At 40.1% G+C, this 13,259-nt stretch overlaps 1 protein-coding gene across 1 annotated transcript in view; it reads left to right on the plus strand.

The window, feature by feature from the left end:
• Positions 1 to 13,259, plus strand: part of LOC116695607 (inactive N-acetylated-alpha-linked acidic dipeptidase-like protein 2) — a 730,805-nt gene that overhangs the window by 632,321 nt on the left and 85,225 nt on the right. The gene's annotated exons all lie outside the window — the stretch shown is intronic.

Below are 13,259 nucleotides of genomic sequence, written 5' to 3' on the forward strand. Positions count from 1 at the left end.
TTATTTTGAAGTCTCTGTTTTCACCCTTGTCTTGTCTAGTTTTACTTCCTGTCTTTAGTTTTGCCCTTGTGATTGTCTTATGTGTTTCACCTGTTTCCCCAATCTAGCGTCACCTGTTCCTTATTTTCTCATTACCTTGTGTATTTAGTCTCTGTTCTGTCTTTGTCAAATTATTATGTTCTGTTTATGGTGTTCCTTGTGAGAGTGTGTGCCATTATCCCTTTTGGTTTTGGTGTTCCTGGTATTTTGTTACTCCTGTTCCAGTCTCTGGCTTCTGCCTGTACCTGCTTGTTACTCTGCCCGCTGTAATCAGGACACCTTTCATTTGGTATGGACTGTGATTTATTAAATCTTCTGGCAAGCCTAAGCTACCTGTCAGTCTCTGTATTTGGGTCCTACGTCCTCTGAAGACATAACAAATGGAGCTTGCTTGCTACAGTCGATCAAATCAGCTAACGACAGTCGTCATTTGGGCTTACAAAGACAACAGTCACTGGATAGAAATGAGAATTGTGCCTTTCTTTACTTCTCTGTCAAGGCAAGGACGTATTTTTAAAAAGATAAATAAAAATAAAGCAGCAGTGGCAGATATCCCATTAGACACCACATTGTGGACGTCAGCTGTCTTGTTACTTTATTAGGATTCCCTAGTTTAAGCTTTGGGACAGCCATTGACTTAATCAGATGCCGTTTCCAGGGTATATCACTGAATGGAAGAACAGCATGGTCTCTTAATCTCCTCTTAAATGTCATGCATAATATCAGGTGCAACATTTTGATGGAATGATAAGAACTGATTATTTAGATTTTTAGACCAACATGATTGATCATTGAAAAATGTGTATTTGCAATGCATCCTTTTGCACACAACACTAGCTGCAAACACTGTTTGCTGATCACTCCCTGTGTATCCTAGTACAAAATTATAGCCCACATTATTACCCCAACAAGAGAGAGTGGTCATTCTGAATACTGTCGACCTCCAGATCTTTTAGCACCTCAACGTTTCAGGATGATATTATTTCCATTCCTTTATGCTTAATGACTCTTGTAGACTGCAGCCAAAACACACAACTGAAAGTTTAGAGTTCAGTGAAGTATGATGCCAAACAGGTGTTTGTGTCTTAGAACCAAGTGGATTGAGTGTTTCACAGTTACTATTGTACGAGACAAGTGGAATTGCCAAGCTCTTAGAGAAATTGTCTTTTGACCTACTATATGCCTGAATTCTTGCAGTCCATCAGCCTTTATTACAGTTTGCTACTCATATATCTCCTGTAGAGTACCAGGAGTTCTAAAGACCCTAACAGGGATGTGTTTCATAGCCCTAGCACCAGTGTTTGTCTGTTGCACAAAAGAATTGTCTGTGAAATGACAGAAATGTATGACACGTATAATCTATACAATAACCTAGTATTACTTTAGAAATTATGGCTTCATTGAATTTCCTTAATGTCAATATGTAAGTGGAGGAGACCCTTATTAAATTATTAAATTGTTAATGTGACTATGATAAAAAAGAAAGATATTGAGGAAAAACATACAGTATACAGTAGTATTTCAAAAATCAAATAAAAGAGGGATCTGCAATGACAGTTGTTTATTAATATGGTTCTATAATAAAATGTATTAATTGAAAAAAATTTAAAGCTGTAATATCACTCTGGAACACATTGAGTTATGCAAGGTGTTTATAGTGTAGAGAAATTGTCTTTGGCAGAATACAATTATCTGCCGAATAAAAATGAGCTGCAGGCAATACTGGCCGACAGCTGTTGCCAGAGGATACTCAACGTTTCTAATCAGATCAGAATGAAACATGTCATTCCAACAAGCATTGGAAATGTTTTAATGTTTGCTCTCTGACAAAACTTCTGTTTGACATGTATCGCTGGCTGTTTTCATTCTCATCATCCATAACCTAGCATGCTCGGAAGCGTACACTCACTTTTGGTGGTGACACGGGCTGCAATAATGGCAGAACTGGTCTACATGTAGTGAGTTGCACTGATGTGAAAATTACAACAACAAAAAACTAGTCTATATCCACGCGGATCCACTTCTGGGATTGCTCCGGTGCTGCCAGAAATTCCCAAAAATGTTGGGAGGGTATTTAGTGAATTAAGTTTCATGCACACCTCAAAGTACTTAACAATGGGGGGGTCACATTGGGAAATGATGAAAAAAAGCAGAATAAAAATAAAGAATAATAAATACGAGCAGTCTTTAAACTAAAGTGTATAATGCATGTTGACAAGTACTGTGAAACTTATAAGCTACTAAAAGAATTGTCTATAGGCCTATACATGACGTTTCACTTCCAGGATTGTTCGGGTGCCGCTGGAAATTCCGCCGAATGTCCCCATATTTAGGCCGGGTGTCCGTTACCTTGGGCTTTCTTGGTGTTGTAATTCAAAACTCTGGTTGATTTCTGAAGACTATGGTTAACTGCTCCTCAGATCTCTTCTGGGTAAAACCAGACAGCTAGCTAGACTATCTGTCCAATCTGAGTTTTCAGTTGACAACTAAAACTAGTTTTGAACGCACATGTTCCATAAAAACAAGTTCCTTCCTGAGACTATTTTGCAGCGGCACCGTGACGCCAAGACGATTGTGACTGGTGTAATAAAATGCCGTTAACCAGGGCACGTTTTTCTCCCATCCCAGAATGCTGTGTGGCCTATCCAGACCATCCTTTGCAGCGCTGTGGAGGTAGGTCTGGCAATGCGAGACTACCAAAAAGCCAAACATCACCATCATCATTGTGCATCTCCACTAATGACCCCTCCCCAAACCACACTGGCAGTACCTTGTATCATCAACGGCACAAATAGACATTTGGAAAAAACAGAGAAATGGGTTAAAATATCCAATTTATTTCCGCCTTGACTAATTAAAAAACTGGATCTATAAACTGGTTTTCCAATTTTCTGTTTTTACTCAGAGGATGAGAAATGCAGAAAATTACAAAATTGTGTCTGGACTCCAATTATTCAATACGGCAATAACATTCTCTCCCTGGTTCTGCCTAAAATTGGATATTTGAACCCTTTTTTCTGTTTTTTCACGTGTCCATTTGTACTTAGAAAATTGAACAGGATCCACATTGTCCACCTGTATCACCTATGAGAGACAAAACATTAGTTAGCTAGTTTGCGTCACAAGCCAATTCATTAAGCAGGAAAAATACCAATGACTCACACTACAACTGTAATGTTCCCCACTTGGATTCCGAAGCGGACACAAAGCAGAGGTCTAATTAACTCAGGCAGGTTTATTACAAAAATAGCATGTGCCAAAAATGATTAGCAAAAAGTAGGATATCAGACAAAGGACACAAAAGGCACGGAATTGTAATCTCACAGGACTATAACAGTTTTAGCCGTAGCGTTGTAACCACAGAGGTGAACGGATGAATTGGCCAAGACTGAGCAGGTTGATTTCCGGGATGAGCTTCAGGTGTGAGATGCTGCCGGAGATCGGGTGAGGAGGACGAGGGAAGCTTAAGAGCCACTCCCACAAACACACACAACATTACATGACAGACAGAAACAGCAGGGAGGGGAAACCGAGGAAACAAGAGTACAGAGGGAGTGGCACAACCAGATCATGACAACAACGAGTAGCATCTCAACTTGCCTGGAGAGATGTGAGCTATGGTAGTTCATTTTAGTGAATTCATTTCTTTGGCGTTAAAGACACCTTGACAAACATTCCCAAGCGGTAAAAGCACTGCACCATTATTGTGAATGAAGGAAACAGTCACTTGTAATGACATTACATGTACAGTACATGTTAACAATTAAACATTACTTGCGGCAGTGACATAACCAGTACTCCATACAGCCAACGCAATGCCAAGATCTCTGACCCAGTTCACTTTTAATGCCAATCATGTCCTCATTTACTGTAGTTCCTACCTGTGACATGCTAATCTTTACTGGCACTGCTGCACTTTTGACGAAACAATGGTGCATTGGGAAGTGCTGCAGTGCACAGGGTGTGGACAGCATGCAGTAGCTGCTGGATGGCCCCAGTGCAAGTATTATTTTTAGCCTGGGTATAGTTACTTCTGTGTTCGAACCTATAAGCTTTACTTTACTGCACTCAAGACTGTACTTTGTTACATTTAAACCTCTTGAAAGTCTCGCTCCTTAACCGACCGACCGTCTCCGTTTCCCCTGGACTTCTCGAGAGCTCCAAAGATCCACTCTGTCGGCTCTCCATTTTGCTCGTGTTAATTATTTTACAGAGTAGAGCTGCGTTGATGCCAGAAGATGTCTTTCTTTCTCTCTCTCTTTGCATGAGTACTGTGAGCCCCGTCTTAACTTACTCCCGATCTGCTCTCTCGTTCTATTAGTCACTCTGGCAATCTGCCCTGCAGTGGTGTTACAAGTCCCACTAAAGTCAATTAAAAGAGCCAAAAACAAATTTATGATTTGGCAAAATGACACTTAAATTGGAATTGTTAGAAGATGTATGCGAATCTAAACCCTGCTTATAGGCTCATGCTTTTCTCCCGCGCCTCAGGGTGGATGCAGAAGAGCATATGCCCACTAATGCCCAAAAAGATGTGTAGTAATATCAGCATACATGCACACAAACACACAGAAGTAAAGGGAGCTCATTAAGGCACACAAAACAGACTGACTTGTGGCTGTGTGTGCTCTTTTCAACACACACACACACACTCACTCACATGCTGTAGACTAAGCTGGCAGGTATAGCGCTCTAACTTCTAAACCCCACGTCTGATAAAATATTAAACCAAAACATAATGCATAACTTTACTCCAGTAGTGTCAAGGAACCCCATTGGATGAACACACAGCAAAACAGCCCAAGGCTTCTCTACTGCAATAACGCAAGTGTGCTAGTTTTTTTTTTTTTTTGTTACCTTCTTGTTTTTTTTATTCTCTTCACACTTTTCTTTCTGCTTTCCCTTCTTAACATTGCTCTCTTCCAGCAGTTTCTTCCATTTTTCCTTCTTACAGTGGCTACTGTGTCCCTGACTTCTCTAACAGTGCTGAAGAAGCAGAGGATAAAAAATCGATCGACATTACCATGTAATCAATAAACTGACATGAAAATGTGATGCCGCTGCTCCCGGGGCGCTACTGATGGAGAGGAGTTAGCTGTTTGAGTGGGAAGGGAAACGCCTCGGGGACCCAAAGATACAGGCAAACAAGCAGCGAGACGCCCGGCTATAGGCTGTATGGGTAGAGGCAGTGGTGTGTGCTGTTCTTTAGAAATAAGCATTTCTACTGGGAGTCAAAAAGAGGAGTTATCAGGCTCAGATGATTGACAGGCAGGGAGAAGTAAGGTTTCCATTGTGTTTGCTGGGAATCGAAGATGAATGGGAACAAGAACTCTCTCCCCCGAGACTCGATTTGGGTGCAAGGATTGTGTGTGTGTGGGGGTGCGTGTCTTCTTACTGCCTCCATTGCTGTCACATCCAATCACAGCCCATCAAACCGACTGAAGCTGAGTTGACAGAACTGTTTAATAAACACTTACAACCCTAGACACACACAAAGGTAGAAAGCTTTAAAGAGAACCCCAACACCCTTCTCCATCAGCCCTTCTTAGTTATGTAGTAATGATTGGAGGTATATATATATATATATATATGTGTGTGTGTATGTAAAAATATATACGTATGTAAAAATGATACCTTCTCGCTTCAATTTTTGGGGAATTTTGAATAATGGTGATTTTTTTATATCCTGAATATGCGACGAGTGAATATGAAATAAGTGAAGGAAGACTAAATTAAAGAGTAAATTATGCAGTCAAAGTGCAAATTATTAGAAAACAATATTGTGCAAATTGGCAAATGCTGTAATGTAAATCTTTTATTCTTTTTTTTCAGTTGTATAGTGTGCCTTGTAAAGAAAATACAATCATACACCTTTTTATTTTTTGCGACCTGTTAAAAGGCCGGCAGCTGTTTCTTTATCATTGATTAGACCTCTGCTCAGGTTTAATGGGGGGGGTGTTATGCTATGAATTATATCAGGTCAAATTTAATGCAATGACGATGAAAGTTGTCCCACCCAAATCCATGTTTTGTATTTTTTTGTATTTTTTTTTTTACATTTTAGTAAAAAAAAAAAGTTTCTGTCTTTTGCTTTGTGTATTTTTGAGACTGTCCTTCCCCGAACTACAACCCCAGGACATTCACCAAGGAAATTGGTGTTTGTGTCCCGTTTGAAGATAAAAGTAAACGGCGAGTTTGCATAAGAAACGGAACTGTCCCGTTCTACGTTACATGTGTAATTATGTAATGTGCGTATGCATGCCAGTGAAGTAACTTTAATTTAAAAAAAAAGAGCACAATCCTTTTCTAAACTCAACAAAGTTTTTTTTCCTAAACCTAACCAAACTGCAACCGTTCCAAACCATTTGAAGCCGTGATTGAAAGCCCCATTTTTCATCTTTGAGCCAATACATTTCCTTCTTCAGATAATAGATTAAAATTCACAGTGTTGAAGAACGATCTGATCCGGCAACAAGTAAAAACAGCTGCGTGGTTGGACCAAGGCTGTGTAGGGATATAATCCAAACATGAAGGCTATGTTCACACTTTACATTAGATTAGATTAGATTAGATTCAACTTTATTGTCATTACACATGTACAGGTACAGGGCAATGAAATGCAGTTTGGGTCTAACCAGAAGTGCAATAGCAGTAAGTGCAGGATATATACAATGGTTTCATAAGTGCATAAGTGAATAAATATAGAAATGAATAATATTCTAAACAGAATTTTACAGATGAGTTTGTCCTATGAATATAAAAATATACATAACAAGTATTGTGAGCAAGATTTACAGCTGGATATGTACTGAATATAATATACAGGTGGATATTACTATAAGTAGAAATTTTACAGATGTGTACAATGAACATAACATACTAATGGTTTACAGAGTTTACAGGTGAACATGTACTATTAATATATATACAGGCGGCTATTATTATAGACAGAATTTTTACAGATAGATTTAAGTTAGGCTAAAATGAGCAGTATAACAATGATTTAAGGTGGTACAAAAAAAGTTTGGGCAGAAGCTATCCGAATTAAAGTGCAGTGGAAAGTAATTGCATATTACAGTTAAAATACGATATTGCAGATGTATATGTAAACAATTGGTACTGTAAATAAACAGTCAGCAGTGCAAATTGAAATGTAAGTACTGCAAAAAGGTAAGTAGTGCAAAAAGATGCAGATATAAACAGTTGTTACTGTAGTAACAGTCAGCAGTGCAGGTGGACATTATAATATTGCAGATAAAAAAAAGAGGAGAGTCTATCAGTATATGAGGGGAGTGGGATCAGTGAGGATTGGAGTTCAATAGAGAGACAGCTCTGGGGAAAAAACTGTTCTTTAGTCTGCTGGTCCTGGTCACCTGAACCGCCTGCCGGAGGGGGTCTTTTTTTTAAAGCTGCAAGCGTCTGTTTTACATTATAATCCTATGGTGTACGCCGTGGTTTCAACAAAGGCCTGAGCGCCTTTTTAAACGCCACCGCCAACTTCTTTTTTGCGGCTCGGAGTGTCTTTTTGAAGTTATAAAAAGTTCAAGTTCTCTGAAAAAAAGGCACCCTACATCAAGCGCTTTTTTTGACAGCGGACCAATGATAAACAGAGTAGCCAGATCTGTCGTTTCCATAACAACAAGAAAAAACGGAGTCGGAGCACAGCAAGTTTTATGCCAATGCGGTATGACCGGGTGCGTCCTGTACAGGGAACTTGCTTTGTATTATAATAGCAGCACCGCTCTCTCTCTCTCTCTCTCTCTCTCTCTCTCTCTCTCTCTCTCTCTCTCTCTCTCTCTCTCTCTTTTCTTTCTCTAGCTCGCACCACCGCTAAGTTTTTATCTAACGTTAGCACCGGTCCGTATAGCGCTCTAGCTAGGATACTGCAGCATTAGCTGTTGTTATAGCAACACAAAACGCTCTTGGCTGCTTTTTCGAATAACAACACTGCGGGCATTATTTTCCACTACAAAAGTGCCCTAGACCACTTTTTCTTGTCAAAAAAGACGCCAAGTACGAAACATAGCCTTAGTTGATATATTTTCAATTGTAAGTGATTATTTCTGATTAAATGCTTGTGTTGCTGCACATGTTTAAATTGTGTTTATCTCTTTGTTGTGTACCACATGATGTTTTAGTAGTGCATAACTAACACAGTATCAGCCACTTCTGGTACAATAAAGCAGTAGATCTAGCAGTCAGTACATTTGTTAGCATTGACAAGTGTTAATGCCAAGTGTTATGTAGAGCAAATGATCCACCAGGGACACAAGGGTGATTTTGTTGTCTGTGTTCTCATCACTTGGAAACTGGGACAGTCTCTCAAAGACTGCAGTATTCTTCACTTCCTTTTGCAGTGCATACTTCAATTGACTCTGCATCGCTCTTTGAGTTAGCAGGAGCGCCATATGTTTCATGGGAAAACGTTTTGATTCTTTTGATGGCACTCGCCACTCTTTCTTTCCTCTGATGTTTTTTTTCTGCCATTCCCCTTTCTCCACCTTTTTTTTCTCTCATTTCTCAGGACGTCTTCTGCCTCTGCTTTTGTCCTTTGTCTTTCCTACCATTATCCTTACACCCTGCCCTCTTCTTTTATTTTTATCTTCGTGTCTTCTTCCATCTCCCGTCTCTCTCATTAATTTACCATGCCTTTTCCTTATGTCGCCCTGTTTACTTCCTCCTCATCCCCCTGCTTTCTTTTCCCCCTGCTTTTCTTTTCAGGTCAGGGAATTCCTGTATTACAGACACCCGCCTTTACACACTTTACAACAGTGGCAGATTAAGGGACATGAATATTCATATGGTGCCCTATGTGCTGTACATACTACACACTCTGTCCAGTTAGTGTACTTTCCCTCTGTCAGTGTCTGTGATGTCTGTGCAAAATAACAGGAGTAGTTGTTTGAATGCGACGTGTAAGGATCCTGCGTAGATTGATTTATTCAGACAGACCTGCTATTGTTTTGCTGACAAACAAATCCAAACCCGGTGAGACCGGCTTTTATACAAACACAGCAATATGGAACCACTTGGCCTGGAAACGGTGCGGTGAGAATCAAGGTTGAGTGACTTAGCGAAGGGCACAGCAGCAATTCAGCACCTGGTTGAAAACTATGGACATCCACTTTCCACAAAGTACAGACACACACACCGTAGACATGTATTCTGCACACTGCAAATGTCAGTGTGTGTGTGTATGTGTGGGGTGTGTGTGTGTTTTTAAGGTCAACAAAAGGTTGAATTTAAATTTTGCAAGAGAAAAGAAGTTAAGTCACACAAAGCGCATAAATGACCACTGCAGACTTGTTTGATGGGATGTGTGATGGTGGATGTGTGACTAGACTAGATTAGAATGGTAATAACTCTGAATTGCTTTGCAATTGTTTTTGCTATTTTGTCATGAAGAAATAGAATAAGTAAAGATACGGTGGCATGCACATGTGTCGTTTTTCTAGGCGTTCTAGTTTCTTTTATAATGGTGATCTATGGGGAAAATGCTTTTTTGGCTGCACGGGGGTTTTTGTTCCAGTGAAATTGGTTCCATTAGCACAACTAATACATCCAGGTATATAACTCATATAGCAAGTGATATTAGTATGGAGAGTCCAAATGAGAAACCAGAGCTAAAGAGCCTCTCGTGTCATTCAGATTTATCGTTTGAGAGTATTGTGTTTTTGCTTGAAATAACGGTGATACAGAAGAAAAACTGTGCCAACATTGTTCAATCAAAATTTGGGTGTGTTTCCGGAGGCACAATCAGTCAAACATGCTTAAACGTTTGTAACGCCCCAATGCTTCTTTTCCAATTACCTTTTATGTAAATACACTTTTTCACTTGCTTCTCAGATGCAAAACAATCCAAGTCAAATAGCTAAATGCTTGAAGTTCTGTAAATTCAACCTCACTAACCTTTGCTCCTCCTGAGATTTATGCAATCTTCCTTTACATCAGTGGTTCCTAAACTGGGGGGCCCGGAGTTACTGAGGGGGGGGGGAATTCAGCTGCAAAGGATGGACAAGTTTGTAAAAAAGTCTGCCAGGTAAACATAACGCAAAGAATTTAATCTAAGGAGCTAACTTTCAATATCTCCGTCAAATCACGTTGGGTCTCGTTGATTGTCAAGAAAAACAGCTGATTGTTGCACACCTCTCTCCCTCTCTTCCTCGCTCCCTCTCTCCCTCTCTCCCTCTCTCCCTCTCTCCCTCTCTTGCTCCTTCACGCAGAAACAGCTCATCATAATTCAATTGGAAATATTTGTATCTTCAAAAGGTCGGCCATGCAGAAAAAGTTTGGAAACCATGCATATATACAGAATAAAAAGGTGTCCTTCACACTGCCATGAAAAGTGCACTTTAGATGAGTGGAAAACTGAGATTTGTGCTTGTCAAATGATGAATAACACAAATGTAAATAGTAAATCTTACCCTCAGAGAAAGCTGTCTCTCACTGTACTGTACAGTGCATTCTCCTGTTTTTTGTAATAAAGACAAGCTACAAAACTATCTGTCAAGCTGCTGCTGATCTAAATGTGTCTATATTGGTTTTTGACCCCTCATGAAGCACACACACACACACACACACGACCATCTGCTGCTGTAATGAGCATGGCTGAGTGCCACCATTTGCTGTATCAATCTTCCAGGCTACATATGTCATGCAATGCCATGCGGAGACAGGAGGCAAGGGTGTGTGCGCGTCTGTGTGTCTGTGTGTGTGTGTGTGTGTGTGTGTGTGTGTGTGTGTGTGTGTGTGTGTGTGTGTGTGTGTGTGTGTGTGTGTGTGTGTGTGTGTGTGTGTGTGTTAATCTGAGGGTTCTCATTCACTTCTTTCAAATATGCCACGCTCTATGATCTAACAAGGCCTCAAGCAGATAAAAAACACAAGCTGAAGCAAAGGCACTCCGTGCCACATCCTTAATTTCTCCTCCAGCACATGAGCTCAGTTTGAATTGTTTTAATTTATTTTTTCCTGGAAATGTGTTCAACGATATGAAAATAAATGCCCAACATAGATATTGTCCTTTGGATAATTTTAGTTTTTGGTACCAAGGTTTTTTTTGACATTATAATTATCCTAATCAAGATAATCTCTAAGATCATGAGTGGACGACCTGGTCACACGCCAGTTTGCGAAATGGTCACGTTATTTTGATTTATTGATTCCTGTGCATGTCACGATTTCCTGGCTTATTACGTGTTCAGGTCACAATTTTTGAACATGACCATTTCACGAACTGCCATGATACTGGGCTGCTCTGGGGGACGCAACAATAGGGAAATGAAACGCCACATGCAGGACACAACAATGGGACGGTCGTGGTTAGGACAAAAAGAACGGGGAAAGGAACCGTCACACACAGGACACGCCGACAACACCGGGACAGGTGTGGTTAGGACGAGAATAACGCGGAAAGGAACTTTAACACGTGGGACACGATCCCCGGTCTCCAGGGGGGGGGAAGTCCTGCGTTGTTTGACCCATCTACCACCCAGTCCAACCTCCCTGCGTGGATTTTCAGCTTTTCAATTCCACTCGCTACCATAATTGTCAAGTAATAGGCTTCCTATTGAAATACATTACTTCAAAATTCGTAATCGACACACAAAAATAATTAAATTAACATGACCTGCACAGGAATCAATTGATAAAATAACGTGACCATTTCACAAACCGCCATGGGACCGGGCTGGATTGTAATACCTAACAGCTTTGATGTTTTCAGATCCATCTGTATTTCTAACACTCCAATGTGCGTATTGGAAGTTTAACTCTGTTTATCCAATTAAAGCTTTCCCAATTGTGTATGATCATAATTGCTTGTTTCTGGGAGAAAGAATTTCTCTTTGATGCTGTTCTGTGTCAGTAAAATCACGACACACACACACACACACACACACACACACATGCATTATGTTTGGAGAGAAGTACTGCCGATGGGACCATCTGTTATTAAAGCTCAGGCTCGTTGAAGCAGGGAAAAGATGTCTTCCAGAAAACAGCTCATTGCATGTCTTGTGTCTCTAAATATTACTCCTGGCGCTGGCCCTGGCTTCTGGCTGTGTGTGAGTTATTGCATGTTATTGTTAGTGATGTTAGCATGAGGGTTTGTATTTATGAGTATAAAGAGGCTTTCTCAGAATTCCTCATGATCACAGCAACCATATCTGGGAACATCATGAATTGCAGTAAAGAATTGGCTGTACAAATAAGGTTTTGAAGGCAACATCCTCATATCTAAACGACAAATTAGGTTGGTCGCCCAATGACTCCCAGAATGACATTTAAGACTGTTCTGTTTTAATCATGTGATCGTTTTATATAACGTAATGACCATCCTTTTAAACATACAGTTAATCCTGCTGTTGCGTGGGTTTTCCCCCTTTCTGGTCTACGTACATATCCCCGGTGGGGACATAAGGTATCCCCCCCCTCAAAGTAATCAATGCTACTTCCCCAATAGACCATTTTATATCTAAAATAGAAGTATTTTAAACTAAGAAAAGTGCTATATGGTTCTATAGTACCATAAAACAATAAAAAATCTGAGCATCAGTTGCTGGTTGTATTTAGCGCAGCGTCTACAGTGACTGTTGCTGCAGGCACCGCCAGATGACGGCCCATTCATGGGCCGTGGTAGTGGAGCTAAGCTAGAAAAAGTGAACGTCATGCAGCGACGCCAGTTAAGTTTAGGCACCAAAAAAAGATTGTGATTTGAATTAATTCATTTTTTAAATCAAAAACACTCCCAAGGTTGAATGAGCATTTCCTGTGTGAAAGCACTTTTCTTTGGCCAGGAAGTCAAAGCGTTGTGTTTTATGTTGACACCACGTTGTGCTATTTCATTGTCAGATTATTTTTTATGAATATTGAACGTCATAAATAAGTGGTTTTGGCATGGCTGGCCAAGTGGCACTATATCCATGGTATTGGAAGGGAATTTAATTCTTGCTTGTTTGTTTGTTTTATGATCAAAAAACATCCCGCCCCCCTGTTTTTTTTTTTATTTATTTTTTTTACAAAAAGCACCCTGCATTTAATTTTGTGATTCGGAATATCATGAATTGGCATAAAATGAGTCAATTCAAACTAATAAAATGAGGATGTAACTGTGTCACGGGTTAAGGTCCGTAAAAGTCAGTTCATTGTAAAAAGTGACCGTTGACTTTTGGATTCACCCATCCGACATCCCAACCTGCCTGCTCACGCGGAATGTGGTGCTC

This window comes from Etheostoma spectabile, chromosome 9 (genome assembly GCF_008692095.1).
Source record: "Etheostoma spectabile isolate EspeVRDwgs_2016 chromosome 9, UIUC_Espe_1.0, whole genome shotgun sequence".
NCBI lineage: Eukaryota > Metazoa > Chordata > Actinopteri > Perciformes > Percidae > Etheostoma > Etheostoma spectabile.